Genomic DNA, 25926 nt, shown 5'->3' on the forward strand with positions numbered 1-25926 from the left:
ATACCAGAGTGAGGATTTGCAAAATGCAGATTGCTGGGAATTCCTTATTCTCCATGAATTTTCCCAGTAGATATGAAGTTGAGGGTATCACCAAGAAACATGGAGATCCTCACACACTCGTATTTGTGTGTTCAGCTAAGAAAAGGAAGACTAAAATTCAAATGCTTGTTCTAGGTGATCCAGTTCAACAACTGAAATTTCAGTCTCTGACATCCCAGATGAATGTCTTCACCCACTAGGCTACTAAGCAGCTGAGGAAATTGGAGGGTTTTCTAGTATCCCTTGTTGGAGCTGCTACTAGCTGTATAAATAAGTATCTTTCAGAACAGGTATCTGATCTTTCATCTCCTGTACCCAAAAGCAATGCTAAAACTTGTCTCTTTCATTCTCTCTCAATGCATTATTAATACAAAGCAGAATACCTCCAAGAGGAAAGATACATCCAGAGTAGTTGAAATGTGGGACAATGAGGTTACTCATGTAAAAATGGAAAGTCTGCAGATTAAATCCTTCTTCAGAATCACACAAAGAAGCAGCTTCATACTGATCTCCCACCTCATCCTCAAGAGCTCAGTGTTGTGAACTGTTCTGGTGGATAAAGGTCTTTTCTGTTTTGGTCATAAAGTTCAGTACTGTTCAAACTAACATTTTTAAAATTATTACCTGCAAATTACTTTTTCCATCAAATAAAATTTCCTGTTAGAAAAAGTCTTGTCCAGTTCTATTTGTGGCAACTATAACCTTACTGGTTTATGTTTTAAACAGACTACCACTGTGCTGAAAAATCATACCTGTACTGCACATAAGTGCAGAGTTAAGTCCACTGTTTACAAGATTCTGCTAAAATGCACTGCTGAGGGTATTGGATATGCGTTTTGCTCTCTTGTTATTCCACAAATACCTTCTGTATTTCTTTGTGTTCCTATAGATAACACTTGAAACTGCCTTCGAGTATACACTTGTGGTATAATATGCAGTTGCTCTAGTCTTTAAGAAAACTGAGTTCATGAAGGCCCTGAAAATGCTGTAAAATACACGGAACTATGATAACAGTTCCCTGAAAGGGATACTCGCAGTTTGCTTTTGGGGCAGTTAACTCTCAGATTAACACTTGAAAGACACTGTCCATCTTCTGGTGCCTTTTTGTGGGACAAGCCTCCAACACAGTGAAGAACTGACCTGGTAGTCTAGAGAAAACTTGAGCAATGCAATTCTTCCTAATACTTCTGAGGTGAGCTTTCATCTGCTATGTTGGTTTGTTTTTCAACTGTCCTGGGTTCAGCAGTAGAAGTTATTTTTCTCCTTCTTAGTAGCTAGTGCAGTGCTATGTTTTGCTTTTTTGGCCTGGGAACAGTGCTGATAACACCAATGTTTTCAGTTGCTGCTCAAATGTTTGGTCTGGCCAAGGACTTTCTGAGCCTCATGCTCTGTCAGGGAGGAGGGGAGGCCGGGAGGAAGCAGAGACAGGACAACTGACCCAAACTGACCAAAGAGGTATTCCATACCACAGCACGTCATGCCTAGGATGTAACGGGGAGTGACCCTGGAAGGGCTGGGGGGACTGCAGGGTTGGATGAGACATTGGTTGGTGCTCGGCAGGGGGGAGTGGGGCGAGTTATTGGTTGGCTGGTGTTGAGGTGTTGTATTCTTTCCTCTTGTTATTTCCTTTATCATTATTATTATTGGTGGTAGCAGTAGTGATCTGTGTTATACCTTAGTTACTAAACTGTTCTTATCTCAACCCGTGGGAGTTGCATTCTTTTTGATTCTCCTCTCTGTCCCTCCAGGAGTAGAGGGAGGGCAAGAAGGGGGGGGGGGGAGGGGGGGGAGTGAGTGAACGAGTTTTGTGGTTGGGTTTAAACCATGACATCAACCGACTGAAAACGAAAAACCATTCCTTAAGACACCAGGGGAAGAGAGAAGGAAGAATGAATATAGATAGGAATAGGCAAAAAAACAAATAAATATACCTGAGGCAGCCATTTCTATCTAGAAGCATTAGCCTGCACTGTCCACCTTTTAAACAGCAGTTTCTAGGTGCCTGCTTGTCTACAAATCCTTGATAAGACGATGGGAAAATTAGTTTTGCAGAAGTCTGTCGGTCTTTCAGTAATATTTATGCCTAAGACTACAGCTCTTTTGAAAGCCCACTTAAAAAAGAAAGGGGGACAGTTGTTCACTAACCTTTGCACAGAGTAGAATGAGGACAACATGAGATTTATGGGAATTAATTTTTTATCCTGAGACAGGTCTAAAAAGTTAAATCCATGTAATTAAATTTGATATTGAGATTACTGAAGAAAAGATCTACAATAAGATGCCATCAGGATATAAGGTTAATTTTTATCAGATCCTGAAGTCTGTGCCTCAAGACAGTTCTTTACTACTTGTGCCAGCAGCCTGTTAGTAAAACAAGAGAAAGGTTACTGCTGTGCTGGAGATACAACAGGTCTGCTGAGATGCTACTGGCTGATACTTACAATGTAACAATTGAAAATACTGGAATAGATGTGAAGATTAACTTGAATTTGCTATACAGAAAGTTAGAATCACCTTTAATTCAGTCTAGATCAACATTATAAGCCACTGATTATTAGCTGAACCACATGTCTAGTCATACACAGCCTTTATCTATCCAAAGAGGACACATGCACTGACCAATGAAACATTAAAACCATATAGCTCCTGCGTTTGCTAGAGGTAGTTTCTGTTAGAAACACTGTGCAAACATAATTAATCTGTGAATTCACACTTTAATCAAGAAAGCAATGTTATTCCCCAGTCCATCTCTTCTTCATCTCTTCTTCAGTTTTGTTGGGTTTATTTTGTTTTGTTTTTTTCTCAGTGTTACCTCATTTCCCAGGTTTGCAATGTCCATAGAACATTTGTGGAGCTTTAACATTTTGTTATAATTAAGGGGATTTATTTTTCTTACAAAATGTCGAGATGTGTCTGTGACTCCTACATTTGCTGGAAAAAGTAGCTGAAATATGGGTCTCACTAAGTCAGCATCCAAACTGCCATGAAGAGGACCACGTTTCCATCTAGGGAGAGTGGACCCCTGCATCTTCTAAAAGGGGAATGTTCTGTATTACCAAATCAGAATATACTTCATCAGCGAAGTATATATATTTATATTTTCTTATGATCAGTAAGTTGTCATCTAGAACACAATAAATTATTCTGGTCATTTCTAATCAAGAAAAACCTCAGCTCAGTTAGACATCAGTTGTTAGGATAAGGGCTGAAAACACAAATCCTCTCAGTGAAGGCTGAATGTCTTTACCCCAGCAAGATGAAAGCTACGAGTCAATGTCAGCTGCTTCCAAAAGTGCATTGCAAAATTGTGAAGGAAATATTATTTAAATTGAAGGATGAGGCTGGCACAAAAACTAGCTGTGCAAACATAATTAAGCTGTGAATTAGGCAAGGGTTTCTAACCTTTACAGAAATGAGGTTTTGAACAGCCATCCAACAGTAGCAACGAGATGAGAACCCAAGTCTCTAATATGGAGCTTGATAAATTTATAAAGTCATGTGTGTGTTTGCTAGCAGAAGGAGAAGTCGTGATATATAACCTAGGAGATTCTTTTCAGACCTGTGTAAAACACTAGCATCTCATGGCTATAAAAATATGCCCCTGAAGGACAGATTTCCTGGGGTTTCAATATTTTTTGTACACTTGTGTGTATACTTATTAATTCAGGAAGTGGAACAGATTTAATAGCCTGGTAGGTATCTGAAAAGGTACAACAGTTCCAAAACTAGTATTTTTATGGCAAGATAATAAAAAAGCCCTAAGATGCAGGTTGCACGATTGTTTTGCGAACACTAAAAACCATTTTATTTTTCAGCCACCAAGGAAACATTCTGTATAGTAAAGGTGCCACTCCAGTTCAAATCTACTGTACATTCCTTCTTATCATGCTTGGGTTTATGTAATGAATTTTAAACTTGTTGGTTGGTTTTGATCAATTAAAGGTTTAGTGTAAGGGTTTTCTTAGTCAAATGACAAACCCCTGAAAACCAGGAAGGCTTCCTTTCAGTGATCTTACTGATGAAGGCTCATTAGACCGGGGAAAATCTCCCCATAGAAGTCACAGGAACAGGCACTTGGTTTCATAAAACTGGAGACTGATCAGCTCATAGAGAATTCCAGAATTCAGCTCCTTATGCCTCAGGTTCTCAAAATCAGGGATGCAGCAATGGCTTGTGGCTTGCTAAGGGACACAGAGACAAATATACTCTCCATGGTGGCCCATCCCACCACCCCAGCCAGGAGCAGGGCAGCCAGAGGGCATCAGGGAAGCCCCAGCTCCAGGCACTGGGCATGTCCCTAGGGACAGGGACAGGCTGAGTCTGGGCAGGGACATTGCTGGGGTCTATGGCTGGGCATGGCAGGGCTGTTGGGAGCTGGAGACCAACTCTACTGCAGCATCCCTGGGGCAGGGGCTGATGGCCCTGGGGTCTAAAGTGGGATCCTGGGCATTGGGCAGGATGGAGGAGACCAGTGGGTCAGCAGGGACAGACAGGCAGGTCTCCAGGGTCCCAGCGTTGTGTAATTCCCCACACTCAACTGAATGCAAATGAATGAACAGAAAAACAGAAAGCTATGGCTCAAATTCTTTTTGTTCATTGGCATGAGTGATCAAATTGCTGGAGGAATCTTTCTTTTTTCTCTTTTGTTTACATGCAGCAGCAGTGACTGCCAGTCTGGTTTTGTATTTGTCCCTTGTTTTCTCCTAGCTTCCAGTTCCATCTCTATGCCCTCTCTGGGAATTGTATTTTTACATATTACCTTCATGTTCTGGACTGCTAGGACAGTCGCAATTACATAAAAAATTTAAATTATCCTAACCAGCAGAAGACCAATGCTTGCTTAGCTTGAATGAGACAGGTATTTCCTATTTGTTCACTGTAGGAAAAAAAGAATCTCATCAGTGTCTCCTCTCCGATTACAAGGTACTCCTTTCTAAAATTACACAATTTTTTATTCAAAAGAGATCTTCAGTGATAAAACCTTCTCCACACTTCAGCAGGGATTCTTTTATGAGCAGTGTTTCGTTTACCTGCTCCTCTTGTATTGTCAGATTCCCCATCCTGTCTTCATATCCTGGGCATTAAGCAGCAGCTCACATTTAACGGATTTTGACAGGCCTCAGTAGCTGGTACATCCTACAGTGACAGCCGCAGAGACAAACACAAGGCTATGACAAGGTTTAACATCTCTGTGTTTAATCACTAGAGCTCAAATATTTCCTCTGCCTACTTGACATGAAACCACTTGTATGATAATTAATATGCTTCGTTAAAAATGGAAAAGAAAAATACAAACCTCTTTCACAGTAATATTGCAAAATGCTTTCACATTTATATCCTATACATTTTACTTGTTCATCACATAGGAAATCTTTCTTCTACAACTTGCTTGAACTTTGGCATTGTGCACTTCGAGATTCAAAGAAAACAGCCAAGGATTTCTGCATCTTTTGAGTCAAGCTTCCACAGTCCCACTGTATATTGGTGCTGCACAGCGGTGTAACAGGAGCCAAGTAAACTTTTCAGAGATGCTTTATGCAGAAGACTTTGAAAACCAACCATAAAACAAAAACTTTAGAATTAATTTCAATTTTGTTAGGACCTTCCTTGGGGAAGAGCTTATTTCTCTGCCATTGTCAAGAGCCTGTGCCAACCAGTGACATTGGTCCGTAGGTCAGGAATTGGCACACTGCATTATCTCTTGGCAGAGCAGAGGCATAAAAGTCAAAGGGCTGAGCAAGATGATCTGTAACTCACTAAATCTGATTTCCAAAAAAGACAAACAATATGGGCATTTCATTTCTTTAACTAGAAAAGGTATCTATCTCCTACTCATTCTGCTCATTCAGAATGTAACCTCAAAATATGACATTTACTTTTACATGGTGTCTTTCAGTGTCACCACTGAGCATCTCTCCACTCTTAAGTCAGCAATAAAAGTTATGTCTTTTGAAAGAGATTAAAAATCCTGCTATTAGAATTCATGGTTTCCAGTTGTTTAAAATGCATTATATAACACTAATGCTCTTCTGGAAGTGTGATGTAGTAGCAAAAAAACCCCATAGATCTAGACATATATGATAGCTGGAAAAAACTATTTATAATTTTGGCACTTTTATGAAGCCATAGACACCTATTTTGGCAATTACAATGTCCAGGAAAAAAAAAAAACAAACATTTTTTTGTATAAGAGAGAACAGAATTAAATTCACACAGACTGGGAACTGCACAGTAAAAGAAATCAGTGCAGCCACTCAAGCAGCATCATGATTCTTCATAGATTTTATTAATATATTTGTCTTCAGCATAATGCTTTTTCTACTGCTCAGGTAAAAATTAAATTTCCAAGCAAGTTACAGTGCTATTTAAAACGAGAAGAGGAGATATGCAAAGTTTCAGGAGTAAAAAGTCCACCTACAAGTACAAGCCTTCTGCAGATCATTAATAAAAGTAATAGTTGTTAATACATGATTGCCTCATTATAATGGTGACATTCCAATTAATTGTTTCAGCACCTTTTAAATTGAACAAATTTCCTTTTGACATTTTTTATTGTGCCCTTCATATTCTCTTGTAAAAGAGAGAAGCCACTGATCTGCTTGAAAAGCAAACGAGTGGAACTTTGCAGTCCTATTTTTTCAAGAGAGTTAGTGGATTTCCTCTTTTAGAAGAAATTGTAAGCAGCATAAATCATGTTTTTCACTCAACTAAGATCAGCAATGTATTTTTCAGGATATGAATACATTCCAGATTTCTGCACTTCCCTTATCATGTGCAGTTCTTGAAGTATCTGTGAACTAGAGGAAAACCATGAGCTATGCAGTGTGCATCAGAGCTGTATCATTAAAGGGCTCGATTTTTTTACACCTATGCAATATGATCTCCTGTTACTTTTCAGCTGGGATTTGAAAATAGTTGACAAATGAAACAATAATTAAGTATAATAAAATACAAGAAACAGCAAATTATTTGCCTTCTAGTTTCAGTCCAGTGCTTGTACGTTTGTGTGTGCAGGACACTAAAATACACTAAAAAGCAAGGAATGCTTTGAAGTTTCTTGAACATGAATTTCTTTACACCATCCCCTTAGCCAGACAATGCAAATAAATATTTAATTTGTTGATGTGGGATATTAGCAGCCCACTTCCACATCTATTTATTTACACAATAACCAAATGTACATTTGGCATTGGTTTCATTAAGAGCCACGATTAAAGAAAGATGTGGGTTTGAAATTTGGTCCAGATTTGCTAGATAGCTAAAGTGCAAAATGAAGAACGTGCTGATGGCAGCAGCAGTATACACACCTTGCTACTGAAGATGACTACATTAATAATTTTTTTGATAGTATAATAAATTAGAGTATAACTCAATTTCTCCACAAAGTATGAAACCTAACATACCCAGTTCTTTTCTACCATTCTTCCTCATTTAAGCCAAATCTTTTCCTCCACTCCTCTTATGATGTTAGAAGTGATCAACTAAAAAAGGATTTTTCAGAGCAGTAGTTTCATGTAGGACCAGTGGCAAGACCTGACCAAGCTGCAGGATCACATGTCCCTTCACTGAAGCTCTCTGCTCTAAGACACAGCTTTTTCATTCACCCTGAGTACATATATACATGTCTTTCTTTGTTAAAATATTATTTTTCAGATTGCAATGACAAGCATGTGTAAAATAGGAAATATTGGATTCAGTCCGCTTGTGCACATAAGTAAATGACCACTGATAATTTTTCATGATCACTGGTTATTTTTCACTGAACCCCCTAGCTCTTTCAACATTAAAGGTAGATAATGCTCAAAGAGTGAGCAGATGTTAGTTTTTGATTCTTTTATCCTTAATATTTGATGTGTGGCCTCAGGCCCTGTTTGCCGCACACTATTCAAATGTCATTCTGACGATTGAATTATTACTTTTTTCATGGGTATTCCCTATGGCATCTATTATTATGTCTGAATACTTCAGAAACTAGCAGTTACTCATCCTCCACTTTACCTCTCTCTGCATGCTCTTTATATAGATGAACCACAAGCAACCTTCTCAATGTCTTCATCAATGACTTGGGCAATGGGATAGAAAGCATCTTCATCATGTTCTCAGATGATACTTGACAAGGTGAAGCAGTTGATACACTGGAGGGAATGGCTGCAATACCTGCACAGCCTGGAGGAACGAGCAAAAAGGAACATGAAGAGACAGCAAAGGCAAATTAAAAGTCCTTCACTTGGGATGCAATTAGCCCACATAGTATAGGCTGGACTTAAGTGGACAGGCAACAGTTATGCAGAATAGCACTAGCTGCGGAGGCACAGTCCTTGTGAGAAAACAGAACGTAAATCAGCAGCAAGGTCTCCTGGGGATGGAGACTAACCACATACTAAGATGCATTAGCAAGAGGATAGCCAGCAGGTCAAGGGAAGGGAAGTGATTATTTCCTTTTACTACACACTTCTGAGGTTTGCAGCACTATGTCCAGCTTTGAGACCTCCAGTACAAAAGACACATTGACAAACTAGAAAGGATCCAGTCCAGAATTACTAAGATTCTTGTCTAGGTCACCTAGTCACTATCTGTGTAGAGCACTTCATATACAGAAGGAGCTGCAGGAAGCTATGCTTGCTTAGCCTGGAGAAGTGAAGGGTAAGTATGAATCCAATTCCAACTTTCAACTTCTAAAAGGGCACCTATGGAAAGGACAGAGTTAGACTCTTCTCAGAAGTGTATGGCCAAGGACAAGAAGCAATAGTCACAGGCTGTGGCAGGGAAAGCTCCAGCTGGGTAGAATTTTTTCACACTGAGGTCTGTTGAGCACTGGAAAAAGTGCCCAGAAAAGCTGTTGGTAACTATCTCCTGGAAGATTCTCAAAACTGAGCTGGACAAAGGCCCAGGTGACCTGGCCTCTTTTTGAAGTTAATCCTGCTTTGAACAGGAATGTGGACTAGATGACCTTGTGAGTCTCCTTCCAATCTGAATTGTTTTGATTCTGTGATTTCTAAACCATTTTCCATCACTACCGCATAAAAAGGAATGTCAATGTGTGCATTAGGGAGAGAAAAAGGATTTTTATCACAATTTTCAGAAGATGAACAGGGAGGGTATGATGTTTACAAAACAGAAGAGCTATATCAAAACTCAAGTTTTTTGAGTAGCTTTAATTTGGAGAAGAGCTGCTATCTCTGGTAAGGCAAACAGGTTATTAGCAAGTCGTCCAAAAACTATTTTGCTTTTCTGTTACAGATAATTTCTCACTAGTTGAATTTTATTCGTATCAGTCTTAGTCATCTGTTCTCAGAAGTTCCCAAGTTGATAAAACATTTATAAGGGTTGTGCCAGAAAAAAATTTATTAATGCTATCAGTATTTAGAGAATAATCAGTGCAGAAGTCTAAACAGTAACAAATTACTTGTTAAAGGTATGAAAGAAATGTTTTCATTAGAGCAAACAGTCAATCTTTCAGTCTGGTCTTTTAAAGTCAAGCAACAACCAAGTAAGATTCACTTTCTAAGATAACTATGAAGTGACCAACACAAATATATAAAGATTATACAGCAATATATAAAGAAAGCTGAGAACCAAACTGGGTTTTAATTCTGTCAGGGGGGCAGGAGCAGTCAAATATCACTTTGTAGGCCTCCAGAGAAAATACTTGTGAAGGAATTCTACTGACAGGTTACCGATACTGTCTCCCATAAGGTCCTCAACAGAGGAAAGTGTGAAGTCCTTCAGACAGGCCAATGAGAGTCAGGTGTAGAACCTAGATCCGTGTATCATGATCAGGGCAAGCTGAGAGCTGAATATGGAAAATCCAAACCAACTGGGCAAGATCTTGCTGTAGTCAAAAGTGTTGACAATCAGCAGTAAGGTCTTAATACAACATTCAAGAGACAGAAAGAGTTAGCAAGATGAGGAAACATAGCTTCTACTGAATGGCTTTGTCAGACAACATCAAACAGCTGACGGAAGGGTTCCCACTATGCAAGTTCACAAGCCCATCAATTTGGAGTCCGCTTGAGCTTGACTGCTAAGGCAAAGCCTTCCACTGTGGAAGCCAGCAGTTGGAACAGCTTCTTTTGAGTTCAAGAACAATGTAATATATGTCCAGATGAACCAAGGCACCACAACATTCAAAAGCAATAAATTCAGCTTTGCATTTATTGCAGTTAGTAGCTGCAGTCTCTCCAAAGAAAAACTGAAACCCACCTTCAAACTGAGCTCAGCCATGCAATATCCTGTTTCCTTTCCACTTTCATTCTCCTAATTCACCACTTTTACCTAATTCACTGCATTTACTAAATTTGAAGAATATCTCAACAAAAACCTATGCAGAAACTCAATATTATTTCTTGTGGCTGTAGTAATGGAAAATACTCTACTAGACAAACAGAAAAGTGGATCCATAATATCCAAATTTCATAACGTGCTTATGAATTATAGGAATACATAAAATTTGCCTTCTTCATAATGGAAAGGCAAATTTGTCCTCCAAGCTATATGTGTTACCTGTTATATTCTGAAAACATAAAAAGAAAAATCACAAGGGAATTGGAAAAGCCCTGAAGTTTCTCCTGCTGGCATATTTTTTAAATCACTTTTGAATTTCCCTAGCTTCTGAAAGACAGCCCAACCTGGCCTTTTATTCTGCTGAGTAACTAGACATATTAGCCTTCACAACCTGACCTTTTGTCTCCAGAGACCTGTTTCTTGCAAGTATAAAGATGTTAATAGAAATCTTCAAAAAGTTCACAAATTTCTTTTGTTTTATATTTCATAGCTTCGATACAGTTCCTAATTGCTAAAATAGATCTTTTTTTTTTCCCCTTTCCCTGTCTGAGGCTGTAAGCTGGCAGCATATGTGCTTTATTGCTTCTTTCGAGAAAGTGTTGCTTTAGCTATTCGAAGTCTGCCAGGTTCTGCCCACAGTCCCCTGAGATTAGTATTTAACTGCCCTCAAAAAGTAGCTCAATTTATAATTCTCAAAGCTGCTGTTTAAACAGGATTTTTCTAATTTTAGATCTCCCTCTGAAGTTTATGACCAGCAGCTCCTTTCTCTCCTCCCTTTCCCCAATCCACCCCAAAGCTGTATTAGCAACTTTCATTAATGCAGTTTCAGATGTTTTCCAGGCAATATCTGATGTTCCACAACATACAGTTTCTGAATTCTCCCTCTGTTTCCTCTCTCACAGAGTATCCTGCCTCATTAAGGTGCTGTTTATTCTGCAGACGGGCAGATTTCAATGCCATCCTGCCAGGTAATCAAGACAGCAAGCGGGTTCAAGGGGAGACTTCAAGTGGAAGAGTAATCCACCGAGAGCCCTGAAGCCTTTGGCCGCTGCAGGGGATACACAAACCTTTGGTCTGCTGTAGTATGATGGCTTTTAGGATCACATCAAATTAAAGTCCCACATATTCGAAGTGTTTTATGTGGAGTACCATCAAAGGGTGAAGAGATCCATTGAATTTAGAAGGCTGGGGGGAGTTCAGGTTTCACCTTTGAAGATCACATAAGGAACTGAACCACAGTGATATCAGAACAAGTGTTTAATCATGGTATATGTGAAAAGCAGAATGGTCCTTCACATAGGGTAGGATGTGCATCTTCCATATTTTCTTTTCCTCATGGAAAAATAAGAGAAAATGTGTGGTTTTAAGTTTTAACCCTCAGATAGCGATATATGGAAGCAAAGGCACAGATGCTGAAGGCACGCTTAGAGGAGTGCTGGGTGCGACAGCAACTGCTGCCTGTGTCACTGTGGCTGGAGACACCCCATGGGGACCTGCAGCCATCTTGTTCCTCCCCACCACAGCCATTCTGGGCCAAGGGGGTGGACCACTGGACAGGGAAACAAATAACTGGTCCTGTCTGGCCTTTTCCCACTGGCAACCTTAGGCTCTGAGGAGAGAGGCTGAAGGACAAGGAGCTCTAGGGGTTGGGGGATGCTGAAGTGTAGTGATCTGAGGCGAATGGGGGTGCCCCATGTGAGAGTCGTGCCTGTCACAGTGAGTGACTGGCTGCAATTGGCTTAGTGTATGTCATCACAGTTTGTTAGGTAGACTTGGGTCACCTCCTTTGGGAAAACCCTCCATGGCAGGGCATGTGTGCGAAGAGTCCCAGATGGCTGATGTTGCCACTGTCTGGGCTCCCTGGGCAGTTATCTAGGCATGGTTGTGGGTCAAGGTGGGCTTGAGCTTCAGCTGTTCCACCATGTGGTGGGGCTCGGAGGAGAGTCTCACTGAGAGGGGCTTATGCTGCAGCAGGCGCTTGAATGAAAGCAAGGCACTGCGTTCAAGGGCAACCAGACAACACAGCAAAAAATCAGTCCTTAAGGCCATCAGCATTTAAGGGTATGTTACTAATAGGCTTCTTTCTAGCTTCTCAGATTCTGGTGAACTGGTGTTGCATGCTGATGAGCTGTTTCTTTCCTTTCACATGATGCAGTACTCTTGCGTTTGTCACAGACTGCTGAAAGCACTAGACTGACAACACCAACAAGTAACATTTGTCAATACTCCCTTTAGGAGGGATTAATTTAAGCTTCCTCATATCATTAAATCCCCTTCTATCACATCTCAATTTAGCTATAATTGATCTCTTCTGTCTCTAAAGAGCATGTTGTAGAATAATCTATATTACATCCGTGTTAAACTATACACCTCTTTTAGCCCTAACACCACTCCTCCCAGTAGTCAAAATGTTTGTGTTTACTTAACTGGAACAGACACTGGAAATCCGGCATTTCTGTCCAGCTATGGGACCTCCCTTTACCTACAAAGGCCTCAGTCCTAGCATAAAACAAAACAGTGATTTGTCATATAATCAATAAAGGAAGATATAGAACACCCCCCATCATCCTGCTATATTAACTTCATGACTGCAGTGGGTCAAAGTCTCGAGAGAGTTTTTTTTGTGCAACACTACTAAGAGCGATATTCCTACTTGCACCAAGCTACATTTTACATCTCTCAAGTTCTCTCTTGGCATGTACACACAGCAGAATTTATATAACATGGCTAAGAGAGCAAGCATTTTATCCTACAGAGTTATCTTCAACACCAGCCCCTAATCAAGCATACTGTGCCAGCAGCACTGCAAATTAAAAAGACGCATACTATATAGGAGGAGACCTGAGACCTGGAGTTCCTGCAACAAGCTCCATTTCATTGTATGGTTGTACATATAAGAGCAGCTGTAAATTGTCTGAACTACAGACATAAAGTAGAGTTAGAAAGGTAAAGAATATTTCATAAATGTCTTCAACATTATCCAGTGCTGGCCCACTAGACCACCACCAATAAATATAATAGTGGTAAATCATGCAACACTGAAGACTTATTATAAAGCTGCTGCCAGCCTTCAGTTCTAAGCAAAATATAATCCTGCATGTTGTGTTAATGTTTTGTTTGGTATCAGATCCACTTTCAGGGTGCGTCCCTTGACCAGAACTTTTCTCTCATTGCCAAAACCAGCACACATGCAAAGTTATCTTCTGAAACTAGCATTTATGTCACTGAAAATGCATTTGTAAACATCACTACTGTGGCAACTGTGCTCTGAAGGTTTTATTGCGATCTGGATTATACTACCTGCAAACTCAGGTAATACACTACTCCCACTGAAACTTGTAAGGATGCTTACTTTTCTGAAAATGAAGTGGGGTGGTAGGGGAACCTTCTGAATAAAAAGAGGTGGGGAATGAATACTTTGAACCCAGAGGATTTAACTTGTGGCTGCATAAAGAACAAATGTACTGGTTAAAAAGATTTGACGGAATTTGTCTTTTTAGGCATATTACATTTTAAAAACTAGTTGAATAATTCATGCCAGTACAAATAGAACTATTAACCTGGTATCTGTAAATACTAACCTCTTGTCGCCTAAAGAAAATAAAAGTTTGCATTTTCTTTTTATTTGCAAGGATTGACAATGATCCCAAGCAGAATCTTACTGTTTTAACATAGCTGGTTAAGAGTCTGATAAACTTTAGGGTGTTTTAAAGCACTCACTAAACACATTTTAGTTTTATGTCAATTCCTTAAAATTTATTTCTGTGATGCTCTTGTGAGCTCCCATTTTTCATCTTGTTCTTACTACTGCTGTCAGTCCTGTAAAAAGCCATACTTTGGATTCAGTCAATCTCTAGCACTGCTTTGGAAAGTAACTTTTAATGATGGAATGTTTCCGTTAATCTACTTTATCTCCAAACTTTTATTGTCTTTCTTGCTTACTTTTTTATTATTTTTTTTCTGTCAGGAAGAAATACGATCAAAATCGCATTAGGCTTAGTCCTAAAAGATTTTGAACACCTATCATTTTAATTTAATCTGGCAGGATCTGACAATGCTTGGCACCATTTATCATGCCCATCAAAGAACAGACAGAGAGGTTTGGCAGAGCAGTTGATTGAGTTCCCTTTTGTTAATGAAAACAATGCTGCCGACAATCCATTAAAAACACCCTATTTCTTTTTAATATTCTTGGAACAATAAGAATAAAGCCAGAGGGAAAGCTGAAATTGGAAGAACTGTTTTAGACCTCACTTTTCTCATTTGTGTTCAGACCTATACAGCGTTGTGTCCTCCCGATAATTTTTTATTCTGATCTCTGTGGCATAAGGTAAAAGGAGGAGTGAAAATGCCCCAGAAACTTGCTTTTGACATGCAAAAGCAGCTGCGACAACTCCCTGCTCTTTAAGCATGTAACCCCTATTAAAATAGTTTCATTTTAGATTTTGCTCTTGCTGAAAATCAGTCCTGGCTGTCCAGGTTTATCCACCACCTAAGTTTTCAAAAATTACATCTTAATATAACAAAAAAAAAAAAAAATTAAAAAAATTAAATGTGAATTTTAAATGTACATTACAAAAACTAAAGAATACATTTAGATTTTTATTGGTATGACGTACTGATTTTTGATTAATCATGAAACCTGATAAGATAAGGTCTGGATCTGAATTTTGCAGCAAAAGTACATACCTAGAAACTAACTTGTTGATTCACTGTCTCTCCATTCTCATCACAGAATTTTAGGAAAAATAGGAGAAGCAGCAATAACTTGTTCCATTTACCCGTGATATATTTCTTAAACTTAATGCCAAAAGACATAGCGTATGATTATTTGATTTACTTCAGTGTTTACCTTTTGACACAAAGAAACCTTACTAAAGGTGTAACATGCATGCTACAGAATAGCCTAAAGTATGTCAGTCCATTTTAAAAGAAAATTGTATGTATAGATGTAACTCTTTATCCCTTTTTCTCTCAGCATTTCCATCATATGAATACTAAAATACGCAGAAACGTTCTTCTGCCCTGTCGTTCTCTCTCTGACAGTGTTTCTTGGGGTCATAATACAATCTTTCCATCTGTGATGGGTACCCAAATGTAATCTGCAGCTGAATTTAACATTTGCTAAGTAGGCAACTTTGAACTCTGCTGACCTGCTGAACAGTAAGCAGCAAAACTTCCAGATCCTCTCTTTTAGTTTTTACTGTCTTTGAATCTTTGCAATTGGATAATAATTGCACAAAATAGAGATAAATCAGGGGTTTTATTAGCATAAATAAAAGCTATGTAAATTATTCATGGAGGTTTACCATGTTCAGTTGCCAAAGCCTCACTCTTGGTACATTGAAACTTTTTTTTTTTTTTTTATAGCAATAACTTTAGTTAGATATTAATGCAAATGGATCTATTCTAAATTAAGGCTTTCTTCTCAAATGCGTACTACAAACAAGCAGCACACACCCTATCCTCTTACTCTGCAGAATACGAATTTGAAAACATAGCTAGAGCAGATAAATCAACTCAGATATTAATTTATTCATTAAATATCACATATGTCCACATATGCTTCTTACTTGGGTAACAAAGCATAAACCAACTAAGGCACTATAAAAATAACACAATAACAGCATATCGCAAGAAATTAAAAACAAACATATTTGGAATTGCTAAATATAATAGGTGAAAGAAGCATACATTTTTAAGTTGATTTATGATTTCTTTTAAATTTATGAAGCAGTTTAAAATATCAGTTTCTCCCTGGTTATTAAATAATGCTTGGTTTAGGGTTCTATTTTTTTCTCTCCCCCTTTTTTTTTTTTTAACCCATCCAATGAACAATTGAGTTAAAATCAGAGGATATAAAGTTTATCTATTTATGCAGCACTGAATAAAACAGAACAATTTTGTTTAGTTTCCTTTGAAATTACTTCTGTGGCAGAAAATATTTGTTGCACTTTTTTTTACTCAGCCTTGAATTAGTATCCTAACAAACCCATAGGCTATGAATCAGTTTTTTCATTAATTGCAAGCCTAGGATCTATCCTTTTGGGTAGTGAGACTACCGGTGGGTACAAAGATTTGCACCAGAAGCCAGGGTGTTTTAACACTAGAGAAGATTACACTTTTAAAAACCATAGAGTACAGTATTAATGAAAATAAACAGAATATATTAAACAAAATTTCATCCAGAGGCTGTGCAAAAAAACCCCACAACTCTAAAATGGACTTGATTAGTTTATAAGTAATGACTGATAATATAGAAAATATCATTACAGCAGAAAAAGTATTCTGTACTGAAATTGGAAAATTTTTCATGATAAATGCTTGCACTGACATTTTGCCATCTCAATAAGTAGTTGTGCAGGATATCAGGACACATTCAAAGACAATGTTCAGGAAAAAAATATACTGGATTGAAATGCTGACACAAATTGTGGATTTGTATTAAGGCTGTTCTTGAAATAATTCCTCAGGTCTCTTATGTGAAATTTTTTATTTATACTAAATAATTTCCCATATATGAACCTGAAGGCAAAATCCAGACTTTATGCTGTTTCTGGCTTCCTATGGATTGTTTACCATTTGCACCAATGTGAATTTCTCAGAAGTAAATATTTTAAGTAAGGAATGCATCCTACATGAGTAGTAGCATTCTATTCATATTTGTCTCAGCAAAGTGAACCTTTATCACTTTAGTAGTAAAAGTAGTAAAAGTAGTAAAACTACATTCCTGTTTTCTTTACTTCTTCCATCTTTCAGGAATGATAATATTTATTATTTTTTTTTTAAACTTCTTTTCTTCTTACAGGAAAACTTTTTTGTCTTTTCTTCTTTTCTGGGTTTGCTTTTTGTTTTTGTTTTGCTTTTTATTTTTTTTTGTTTTTTCATAAATGTACACACACCTACTATTATAGAAGCTTGTTTGAAGAAAAATGTCATATATAGACATGTCAGTGAACAGTTATACTTACTAGTCTCTTAGACACAATTTTTCTTAAATAATTTTGGATGCAGCTGTCAAGTGCAGCTGATATTTTTATCCCCTTGATTTCTTTAATTTCTTTATGACAATATTGAGTTCTCTATTAACTAAGTCAAAAACACAGATTTTTTTTCCACTGTTTCATTGTCATATATATTAAGGAGAAAGTGAATTTAGTCTTTGCCTTTCTGTTGTGTGGTTTTTTTTCTAATTGTTTTTAATTTCTTTATATTATTTTGTTTGATTTTCTTATATAGTTCTGTAGAATTTTGTACTGCTGTATTTTTAATTTTATCTTTATTGCTATTTTTAATAATTTCTCTGATTGTATTTTAAACATTTATTTTCATTCCCTAACATCTACAGCAATCAATTCTGTGTGGTTATGGTGTTGTCAGAACTCTATTTTGTTCAAATAATATGAATTTCTTTCAGTGTGTACATACTTAAGAAATTTTAACAGTACAGATTGAAAAGATGTAATTTAACAGCAAGTTTTACAAGTACTGTTTTTTAAACCAAAAGTTGCAAATGCCAAAATCTGTACTCAGACTTTAAATTTCAAGTAAAGGCTTAAAAACTGAACTCAGCAGAAGTTTAATTGAAGGCAAGTAAGTTTTGACACTTGGTGACTCCATAATGATGTCAGCAAACTTTTAACTGAGATTTTTTTGTTTAGAAGTATTTATGCAATGCTCGTCCTCAAGGACAATTGTGTACTTACCTTGGATTCTCCTTAAATTGATAATCTGAAACATACTTAAAGAAAAAAAAGAAATGCAGTGCTGGAAAGATGTGTGGTTCATATATGCCCTGAGGAAGGAGGTGATTCTAGAACTATACGTATTGCGCCTTCACAAAAACTTTTAGCATACAGGTAAAACAGCAAATCTGTTGAAATTATTGGAGACCAATTTGTGAAGAAATCAGCCATCACTAGCAGAAGTGAATGAGTATTATTAAAATCAGAGATAACTTTACAGAAAGCTGTTATTAATTGCTATCCAAATTGAATTTGATATGGCAGAGTCTGAAATATTTGCTCAAGGAGCTACAGAGCATGTCTGTCTATTAATTCATTAAGAGTGCAATTTCCCAAACATTGGCAGAACACTGGCAGAAAAATTGTGGTTAACAGCATACAGTTCACTGGAGCTAGTAAGCACCAGCTTTGCAGCTCCTCCTTTACATTAATATAAAGCAATGCTTTATGATGCAAACGATCAGCTTTTCTGGATTCTTCACAAAATATTTTTAGGACATAGGTTTGAAAAAAGTGAATATTTGGTGATGATTATTTTATTTCTTTTTGGTGCAATCAGACACAGAGTTTGTTATTCATCTGTCCAGAGGCTGAACTCTGCAGTATCTGTGAACCAGTTGTCATAATAGGTCTTTATAATCAGTAGGGAGACATAGGTGTGCATAGACATGCACTCTCATCCTATGTAGGTCAAATGACTCTGATCATTAATATGTCCTTAATATGTACATTTGTCTTTCCTGAATAGAAAAACCCCAAGGTCATCAGCTCAGGATGGATCCAAGCAGAAACATTTAATGCTAAATGATATAATTGCGCTTTACTGTTTATTTACCTTTGTTGGTATAACTTTTGTCCTGTCTAAGTGACATTTGCACCCATGTATTACAGGTACAGTTTACTCAGTTAAAACTGTGCACTAATCCAGTGACCCTTAGCTTATCTATTTTCAATACCTTCATACGTCTCTGGTTACAGAATGTAGAATATATTTAGTGACATAATGGGATTACATGATTTTAAAACATACAGAATATATGTGTGAATATTTTTTATATGAATCGGAGTCATAGAATGGGTTGAGTTGAAAGGGACCTTAAAGATCATCTAGTTCCAAACCCTGTTGCCAAGGAGGCGGAAAACTTCCACTAGACCAGCTTGCTCAAAGCTCCATCCAGCCTGGCCTTGAACATGTCCAGGGATGGGGCATCCACAGCTTCTCTGGGCAACCTGATCTGGTGTTTCACCTCCCTCACAGTAAAGAACTTCTTACTAGTAGCTAATCAAATCCATTAACTGCAACTCTTTGAGAGCAACCATCTAGCCAATTCCTTATCCACCGAGTAGTCCATCTGTCAAATCCATGCTTCTACATATTTGAGACAAGGATGTTATGCAAGACAGTGTCAAAAGCTTTGCACAAATCCAGGTAGATGACATCAGTCACTCCTCCTTTTTTCATGAATTTTGTGACCCCATTGTAGAAGGTCACCAAATTTGTTGGGCATGATTTGCCCTTAGTGAAACCATGCTGGCTGTCACCAATTGCCTCCTTATTTTCCATGTGCCTTAGCATTGTTTCCAGGAGAATCTGTTCCAGGAACCAAGGTGTGCCTGACCAGCCTGTAGTTCCCTGGGTCTTCCCTATTTTCTTTTTTAAAAGTGGGGTTATGTATCCCCTTCTTCAGTCAGTGGGAACTTCATGGGACTACCAAGACTTCTCAAATATAATGGATAGTGGCTTAGCCAATTCGTTCAACAGTTCTCTCAGGACCTGGGGATGCATCTCATCAGATCTCAAAGACTTGCGCCTCTTCAGGTTCCTTAGATGTCTTCTGATCTTCCCCTACAATGGGAGGGTCTTCATTCTCTCAGCCTCTGCTTTTGCCTTTTGTGATTTGAGAAGTGTGGGTGGACAACTTGCCAGTGAAGACAGAAGCAAAAATGTCATTGTATACCTAAGTCTTCTCCATATCCTTGGTGACCAGGTATCTTGTTTCCTTACAGAGATGGCCCACATTTTCTCTCATCTTCCTTTTGTATAAGCTTTTCTTGTTGCCCTTGACATCTCTTGCCAGGCTTAGTTCTATCCGGACTTTAGCTTTGACGAACAAAACTTTGATTAATACTAGTGACAAATTATGAATGATTACCCAAATGTAATTCCCCCACTCACCTTTGTACTGCATTTCACTGACTGAAAGACATTGGTCTTCATAAATGTCATTGTGTATGGAACAAAACACAGGGGGAATTGTTACTTATTATTTATGTGTCTCTAAGTGCATGACATTTATAGTGTGGTGAACCCAGCAAGACACCAGGTGCCCACCAAATCTGCTCTATCACTTCCCTCCTCATCTGGACTGGAGAGAGAAAATGTACTGAAAGGCTCATGGGCCAAGATAAGGACAGGGAAAATTCACTCCCCAGGTACTATCATGGGCAAAACAGACTCAGCTTGGAGAAATTAATTTAGTTTATTAACAATCACATAAGATTAGGATAATGAGAAATCAAATCTTAAAATACTTTTTCCCTACTCTTTTCTTTTTCCCAGGCTCAACTCCACTCCTGAATTCTCTACCTTCTACCCCTCTCAGTGATGCAGGAGGATGGGGGAAGGAGAATGGGTGTTGCAATCAGTTCACCACACATTGTCTCTGCCCTGCTCCAGCAGGGGATCGCTCCCATGGGAGACTGTCCTCCACAAACTTCTCTAACTTGAGTCCTTTCCATGAGCTGCAGTTCTTCAGCTGAGACAGCTGTCTGCAGCTGGCCATCTGATGTCATGTTCAGCATATAAGGCTGGGGGAAGAAGAAGGAAAGGGATGATGTTCATAGTGATGGTGTTTGTCTTCCCAAGTAACCATTACATATGATGGAGCCCTGCTTTTCTGGAGATGGGTGAGCATCTGCTTGCTGATAGGAAGTGGTGGACTAAAATGGACTTGACTTTGGCTGAATAAAGTAAGATACTAGCATAATGGTACTGCAACCTGAAATAGACTTTTTAAAATTGTTTTAGCTACTTCTCTGAATAAAACTTAAATATTTCAATCTCAATCCAATGGAAGATGATGTTACTGCTACATAAGAATTAACAAGTGGGAAATTATGAAACAATACAGCATTGCACTTTTATATTAGGAAAGGAAATTTCATGTTTCTGATTCTGTTGATGGATCCTTGCCAAATTCATGAAAGTGGGAGAATTTCCAAGGTGGCAGAAAAAGCATAACAGTTGAATGAATCTGAAATTACCCTTATAGAAAAAGATCTGGAGAATTAAATAAAGAATAATCACCTTTCTTCAGCAACTGTAAACCTTTCTATAGGAAGGATGTAATTCTCTATTAAACCCTGTAGACTGGATTAAACCTTGAACAGAAAGAACCTAATTTCTTTTGAAACTTTTTAACCTTGTAGAGGATTTTTTTTTTTTTTATAACTGTATTTCATTCTACAGAACCTATAGAACTTCACTAGGTCTACTGCATACTGCATTTCCTGACTTTAAAAGGTAGCAAACAAAGATCATCCTTTCTTAAAAGGAACATTTATGTTTCCACTGACCAAGCCAGTTTCTCTTCTTAATGTCAGCAAGTGAAAGGAGTAGATTTCAGTATGCAGAGATCTTCTGCAGAGGGGGGAATGAGTACAGTGGAACCAAAGCTCATTACACATAATCTCCACAAGAGAGGGCACATGGTCTTAAAGAGCATTGAAGCGTCTGCTGTTCTTATGTCTACCTGGGATGCCTGGCTTAGGACCGTGCTTTCTACTATAATACTATACATAGCTGTGCTTGACTCATGGAGAATTAATGGGAAATACTACAGTCTGCAGCTATCTTGTGACACACAAGTTTGCACTAGACAAATACATTGTGTCATCTTGATAGCTCTCCAGACTCCTCTGACTGTACTGAAGGATAAATATCTCAATCTCTGATGTGCCCTAGGGTTATCTGAGATATCCACATGGGACTGACAGATATGAGGTAAGAGCTATGGTAACCTGTATCCTTCTAAAAGAATGGGAAGGAAATCACAGAGAAGCTTAGATGGCACTGGCATTTGTTGAATCAAGCCATAGATAATCGTCGAGTGCCATTTACAATTTTCTAGGATATCTGAGAGGTACCTGAGGCTGGGAGATTTGGATGAGAAGAAACAGAAGACCCATGCTATTCTGAGCCTGCATCTATAAGCCAAAGGGATTACCCCAGGGTCTGTATTTAGCTCTCTGCCAATGTAACACAGCTGTGTTGAAACTGAACTCTGGAGTTTATTTTGGGTTTAGTTTTATTTCTAGATATGTGGAAGCATTTTATTGAATACGGTATAACAACATGTAAAAGATCTTTGTTTACTAGTCTTCTGGAGTAACCATTGCATGACTGAGAATGAATTCAGAAGGTCAATGGGTCCTCTTCAGTCCTGTGCTCCTAATTAAAGCAATTGCTTATTACAAGTTTAAATATCTGTGTTTTTTTTCAACCTGACAATTATAAAGCAACCTCTGCTCAATCCTTTGGGTAACATGTGTACAGGAGGTGTTAGCTCTTCATGCTAAAAATTATATACTAGAATTGAATATAAATTCTACCCCAACTTCCTCTGTGTGCACATAAGTTTGTATATGTTGTGAGGAGTCAGGCCAGTCCTTCAAAACAGCTTCAGAAAGCCCTGAGGAACTGTTATAGTAGTGGGGTGCTTTGTCAGTCCAAAAGTGGTCTGACCATGTTTCTCCAAGAAGCCTGAGGAAGGCAGACAATGCAAACAGGAGAATTTCTAAGCCAGCTGTTTTGAGGCTTAGTGATACATTTCACTTCAGTACCAAGCATTATATAGATAAGATTAAAAATTACGACAGCAAACAGATGGTCACTCTTCATGGAATTATACTGACGACATTTGTGGATTTTTTTTCTTTAAATGTATTGCAACAAAATGATATATTTAACAATCATGCAGTGTCTTAAGAAGTCAAGAAATTTTAATGATGTTATAGTTAGCTTGTTTAGTAAGATTTTTTTCTCCTAAAAGGATTATGGATCTGAAACACAAACATGCTTCCAAACATTTTGCACATTAGATATAAGTAACATTTGCTTAAAATGTGTGCAAAAAACCAGTGTGATAAAGCACGTTAATAGTGTTTGGAAAGATTATCTTTATTTTTCACAAATATAAACATATTGTTCGGTAAGAAAATATGCTGACATATATAAAAGCTTTAATCTCATTAAAAGCTTGGTCTGTACAGAATACATTAGCCTTAAGTTGTTTTAAAGATGAATATCCTTTCTAAATACAAATATTTTTAATAGCAATGAAGGGCAATCTGGTAACAAAGGGTTATTGGGAAAGACCAGTGAATAAATGCATTAGTCTTACACATCCCATGAACAAGTCTCTTCACTTACTTCCTTATAACATGCCATTAAGGCCTCACCATGACTTTCTCAGTCAGGCTCAATGCTTTTGACTTTTTGTCTGACTGAGGAGTGTATGCTTCGTCTTTTCCTGTGTGAACAGTTTATAAACTTTAAAAGAAATATTTCTTGCTGCACATTTCAGTTGAACCCTGTCACTTTTCTGCTAGCTTTGTTTATAGCAGATGTTGCTGAGAATATGAGGCAGGGCTACAGAATGGCAGTATCATACTATCAGGTAATCGCTGTGAAACCCCCCTGGGGTTGTGTGCAAGCACACAAAATGTGTGCTTTCTCCCCTTCAGGTATGTGTCCCAAATGAAGGATGGCTGTGTGTGGCAGCATCTGTGGTTATTCTATTAGCTCAAGGGACAGAGATATGCACTGCAGAGCTACAGATTCCACCTCTCTTGATGGCTTTTCTGAGTGGTCTGTGCAGTTCTCTGTAGCAGAAAATAGACCTTGTTTTCAATTCAATTCTTCTAGAAAATGGTAATTATGGATTTGAAAATCCTGGTCTTGCAGTCTTGCTTTTACAGTTTTTATGTCATTAAACTGCCAGAGTATCAGAGCTGCAAAGTCAAGCTCTTAAATTATCAAATACATTTCAGGTGCCTAAGCAATCTTAAATCTACCTCTCTTTCAGTGTACCTTTTTGATATGAGATCACATTATCTTTTTCATGTGATTCCCTTGCTTCATTTTTTACAAAGCTAGAAACTATTGAGAATACCTGAAGGAATTGGACTGGTAAAAGTCATGAGGCTTTGCCTACTTTGTTTACTGCAGAGACTGGTATGTTTATAATGAATTCATCAGGGAATTGAGGAGCTTAAGAGGTTTTTTCTTGTGGTTAATGTAGTCAAATGTCACCTTGGACATACCTCTGCCACAACTGCCCTTAAATGAAAAATTATGCAATAAATGTTTTGCATTCATTGCTTATTCTATTAAGATAATGGAAATCTTCTAATTTAATTTTGATAACTGAACTCATCTTCCTTTATGGACAATGGAAAGCAATAGACATTGCTAGATTATCACCTCCCTGACCTCTCTTGTTCTCCATCTTGAGGTGAATGAAGAAATCCTAACACCTACAAATTGCAAGTGAAATTAAGGCAGCTGCATTTTGATCATAGAATATCAAGTTATAGGTGTTTCATATGTGGCAGAAAATAGTAATGGACACGTGCTGTGTAGAAGGGCCAGCTTAGTTCTGGAAACAAATTATGTATGCAAAAGGAGTCTTTCCATTTTCAAGCCTTCATACAATTTTCAACAAACATGACAGTTCACTGGGTTAGAGTGGCATCAGCTCAAGAGGGTGCACCAAGTGACATTCACAGTAGTGCACTGTAGGTTATGTGTAGGCAAGTCTTAAGTCTCATTTTAGCTTAGTAGTCTAATTAGACAACAGCATAATTTTAAGGTCAGGTTGGATGGGGCTTTTGAGTAACCTTGTCTAGCAGAAGGTGACCCTGTCCATGGCGGGGGTTGCAGCTATATGATCTTTAAGGTGCCTTCTAACCCAAACCATTCTATGATGCTATGATAATTTTAATAATGGAAATGTTATTTTCAAATTTCTGAAACACAATAACAGTGTCTGAAAAAAAATTGAGAAGAATCATTCAAGATAAATGTGATTTGCATTGATGGGGATACATTGATAAAGACGCATATATAAAATAGCATTCAATAGTTATAAGTTTAGAGCTATATCCCATGTCCAGTAGAAGCCCCACTGTGGAACTTTGTGAGTATCAAGTCAGCTTGCCAATTCCTCCTGTCCTGTTTAGCAAAAGGATGTAGGAATTTAACAATAATTAAAAAGAAATCAGTGTGTATAAGTACATAAATTAGTGTGACTTCATCTATGTATACCAGGGGGCTAGCATATCTTGATATTTTTGAGATCTTGAATATCTAGGGGGGGAGCAAAAAAGAAAAGGTAAAGATCCTGAGCTGGTACGTATAGCTTAGCTACAATGCTTACCACGATATTTACCAGCTGAGAATTTATTTGCTCTTATTACTCCATTATCATGTGCCATAAATTCTACAGACTACACTACACTATTTTACATGTTGCTTATTCTGTGCATTTGAAAAAGAAAAAGGAAGTTTGAGAAATATTTTAGTTTGGGATGTTTTTTATTGTTACTATTTTTCATGCCCTTCTACTTTGAGTTAAGTTGGCTTCTTTTCCATGCCCTCCAGAGCATGGATACAGAGGAAAAGGAAAATGATAGCTAATAAATTTTTGAAGCCTCTAAAAATTACCTTCTGTAAAATAGCTTTTCTATACATAATAATGTCACTGTTTTATGGCCTGATGTTTCCTGACCTTCCATTACGAGAAGTTGAGGCCCCTTTTCAAAGGTGTAAAGCTGACATTTATAGCCTTATGTGGTT

The sequence above is a fragment of the Lathamus discolor genome, chromosome 4, assembly GCF_037157495.1.
Source record: "Lathamus discolor isolate bLatDis1 chromosome 4, bLatDis1.hap1, whole genome shotgun sequence".
NCBI lineage: Eukaryota > Metazoa > Chordata > Aves > Psittaciformes > Psittacidae > Lathamus > Lathamus discolor.